This window comes from Triticum urartu, chromosome 5 (genome assembly GCF_003073215.2).
Source record: "Triticum urartu cultivar G1812 chromosome 5, Tu2.1, whole genome shotgun sequence".
Taxonomy (NCBI): Eukaryota; Viridiplantae; Streptophyta; class Magnoliopsida; order Poales; family Poaceae; genus Triticum; species Triticum urartu.
In genome coordinates this window covers 386,990,284-386,994,737 of record NC_053026.1, presented here as the reverse complement: position 1 = coordinate 386,994,737, position 4,454 = coordinate 386,990,284, and positions in this window count along the sequence as shown.

Below are 4,454 nucleotides of genomic sequence, written 5' to 3'. Positions count from 1 at the left end.
CGATGCTTTGGTTGCTTCTGGAGGGAGCTATCTTTCGCTGCATCCTCCCGTTCCTCGTCATTGTTTTCTTTGGGTGTATCCACCATGTATATGTCGTGTGATGAAGTGGCGGTCCAGCGCCCTGTGGGCGGTCATTCCAATTCGTCTCCTGCATCGTCGTCCATGCCGTTGATGTCTTCGGAGTCGAAGTCGAGCATGTCGGTTAAATCTTCGACAGTGGCTATTAAGTGGGTGGTGGGTGGGGAACGAATTTCTTCAACGTCCGCATCCCATCCTAGCCGGACATAGTTCGGCCAAGTTTCTCCTAACAAGGAGAGAGACTTTAATGAATTTAGCATGTCGCCGAAAGGCGAGTGCTAAAAGATATCCACGGAGGTAAACTCTATGATCGGTGCCCAATCGGATTCGATAGGCACGGACACAGGCGGTTCGGAGCCCGTGGCCGGGGACGAATCCAATTGTTCGGCAGCACGGCTCTCGCGAGGGGTAAAGTCTATATTTGGCTCTATCGCCACTGAGAGTGTGGCCTCCAAGGCGGGGTCTATCCACCCGTCCTCGGATGGCGCAATTTGCTCCGGATCGAGGGCCGGAGTAGTTGCAGGTGTGATCTCCCGAACACTGTCCAACAGCAGAGCTATATCATGCTCGTCGTGATTGTGCGGCGCACCTGGAAAGGGCTCGAATCCGCCGAAGATCAAGTCTCCATGGATGTCGGCGGTGTAGTTCAAGTTTCCAAACCTGACCTGGTGGCCAGGGGCGTAGCTCTCGATCTGCTCCAGATGACCAAACAAGTTGGCCCGCAGTGCGAAGCCGCCGAATACAAAGATCTGTCCGAGGAGGAAGACCTCACCCTGGACCACATCGTTACCGATGATCGAAGGAGCCATCAAGCCTTACGGTGACGGCACAGTGGAACTCTCAATGAAAGCACCAATGTCGGTGTCAAAACCGGCGAATCTCGGGTAGGGGGTCCCGAACTGTGCGTCTAAGGCGGATGGTAACAGGAGGCAGGGGACATGATATTTACCCAGGTTCAGGCCCTCTCGATGGAGGTAATACCCTACTTCCAGCTTGATTGATCTTGATGATATGAGTATTACAAGAGTTGATCTACCACGAGATCATAGAGGCTAAACCCTAGAAGCTAGCCTATGGTATGGTTGTTGTTGTCCTACGGACTAAACCCTCTGGTTTATACAGAGGGTTACAAGGGAGGATATCTACATATCCGTATTTCCAAGCTTGCCTTCCACGCCAAGGAGAGTCCCATCCGAACACGGGACGAAGTCTTCAATCTTGTATCTTCATAGTCCAACAGTCCAGCCAAAGGATATAGTCCGGCTGTCCCCTAATCCAGGACTCCCTCAGCAAGCCTAGAGTACATTTCAGCGACACCTTCACCATCCTTCATTTTGAACCTGTCAAGTTGACTTTGAAGCACATCCAATTTGGATTCCTTGACGGAGTCGGTACCTTCGTGCATATCAATCAAAGTATCCCAAATTTCCTTTGCATTCTCAAGACGGCTGATTTTGTTGAATTCTTTGGGGCACAATCCGTTGAAGAGAATATCACAAGCTTGAGCATTGTATTGTAGCATCTTCAACTCTTTCGCGGTAGCTTCACGGTTCGGTTCTCTCCCATCAAAGAATTCACCTTGCAAGCCAATACACACGATAGCCCAAACGACGGGGTTATGTCCAAGAATATGCATTTTCATCTTATGCTTCCAACTAGCAAAATTAGTGCTATCAAAGTAAGGACCTCTACGGTGGTAATTTCCCTCGCAAGATGCCATACTCTCCTAGGTTGTGAAACCAAGGCTATGACCACCAAAAGCTATGGAAATCAAAGCAAATGGAGACCAAAGCTCTGATACCACTCGTAGGATCGAAAGTATGTCTAGAGGGGGGTGATTAGACTACTTGACCAAATAGAAATCTAGCCTTTTCCCAATTTTAGTTCTTGGCAGATTTTAGCAACTTATCACAAGTCAAGCAATCAACCTACACATGCAATTCTAAGAGTATAGCAGCGGAATGTAAAATAATTGCACATGAAGGTAAAGGGATGAGATTGAGGGAGCAAACGCAATGTTGACATGGAGATTTTTTATCCGTGGTTCCGATAGGTGGTGCTATCATACATCCATGTTGATGGAGACTTCATCCCACGAAGGGTAACGGTTGCGCGAGTCCACGGAGGGCTCCACCCACGAAGGGTCCATGAAGAAGCAACCTTGTCTATCCCACCATGGCCGTCGCCCATGAAGGACTTGCCTCACTAGGGTAGATCTTCATGAAGTAGGCAATCTCCTTGCCCTTACAAACTCCTTGGTTCAACTCCACAATCTTGTCGGAGGCTCCCAAGTGACACCTAGCCAATCTAGGAGACACCACTCTCCAAGAAGTAACAAATGGTGTGTTGATGATGAACTCCTTGCTCTTGTGCTTCAAATGATAGTCTCCCCAACACTCAACTCTCTCTCATAGGATTGGATTTGGTAGAAAGAAGATTTGAGTGGAAAGCAACTTGGGGAAGGCTAGAGATCAAGATTTATGTGGCTGGAATGGAATATCTTGACCTCAACACAAGTGTAGGTGGTTCTCTCTTAGAAAATATGTATTGGAAGTGTAGGCATGTTCTGATGGCTTTCCTCATGAATGAAGAGTGGGTGGAGGGGTATATATAGCCTCCACACAAAATCTAACCGTTACACACAAATCACCAAACTCAGTGGGACCAATTCAGAGAACTCGGTCGGACCGATTTTGTTCAAAATGTGAACGTTAGGATTCTCGGTGGGACTGACATGTCAATTCGGTGGGACCGATGTCATTATGGTTAGGGCATAACTAATCTCGGTGAGACCGATTACACAAACTCGGTGAGACCGATTTTGGTAATAGCCAAACAGAGAGTTGGCCAGGCAAACTCGGTGGGACCGATTCGCTCATCTCGGTTTGACCGAAATGTTACGAATGGGAAACAGAGAGTTTGCATTGCAATCTCGGTGGGACCGATCGCTCCTCCCGGTTTGACCGAAATGTTATGAAGGGAAATAGAGTGTTTGCAATCCCATCTCGGTGAGACCGAGATCCCTATCGGTGAGACCGAATTGATTAGGGTTTCTAACAGTGGCTATGTCAACTGAACTCGGTGGCTCCGGATGGACAAAATCGGTGGGCCAAGTTGGACTTTTGGTTTAGGACATATGTGGATATGAGAAAGTAGTGGAGGGTTTTGGAGCATATCACTAAGCATTTTGAGCATGATCCTCATTAAGCAACACCTCATCCCCTCTCAATAGTATTGGCTTTTCCCATAGACTCAATGTGATCTTGGATCACTAAAATAGAAAATGTAGAGTCTTGTGCTTTGAGCTTGAGCCAATCCTTTGTCCTTAGAATTTTGAAGGGTCCACTTTCTAATCCATGACATGCCAAACATTGAGCTTTCCTGAAATATTTATCTTGGAATAGCATTAGCTCAATGAGCTATATGTTGTTAGGAATTACCAAAACCACCCAGGGATAGTTGCACTTTTAGATAATGATTGACAAGATTTCTCTAGTCACTATCACCAAGCTACTAGAACTTCGTGATGAACTATAATGTGCAAGGGATGACGAAAACAGTTCCCAAGCTATTCGCTATGCTGAAATTGTTGAATGTAGAAATCAAGAAAGAGCATCAAGTGTTGATGGTTAACAAAACCATTAGTTTCAAGAGAAAGGGCAAGGGACAGAAAGGGAACTTCAAGAAGAATAGCGAACAAGTTGCCGCTCCCATGAAGAAGCCCAAAGCTAGACCCAAGCCTGAAACTAAGTGCTTCTAGTGCAAAGGAAATGGTCACTCGAAGCGGAACTGCCCCAAATACTTGGTGGATAAGAAGGATGGCAAAGTGAACAAAGTTATATTTGATATACATGTTATTGATGCGTACTTTACTAGTGTTAATAGTAGCCCCTGGGTATTTGATACCGGTTCAGTTGCTAAGATTAGTAACTCAAAACAGGAGTTGCAAAATGAACAGAGACTAGTTAAGGGTGAGGTGAAGATGTGTGTTGGAAGTGATTCCAAGGTTGATAAGATCACCATCGCATACTCCCTCTACCTTCGGGATTAGTGTTGAACCTAAATAAATGTTATTTGGTGTTTGCATTGAGCTTGAATATGATTGTATCATGTTTATTGCAATACGGTTATTCATTTAAGTCACAGAATAATTCTTGTTCTGTTTACATGAATAGAACCTTCTATGCTCATACACCCAATGCAAATGGTTTATTGAATCTCAGTGATACACATATTCATAATGTTGATGCCAAAAGATGCAAAGTTGATAATGATAGCGTAACGTATTTGTGGCACTGCCATTTAGGTCATCTTTGGTGTAAAACACATGAAGAAACTCCAAACAAATGGACTTTTGGAATCACTTGATTATGAAT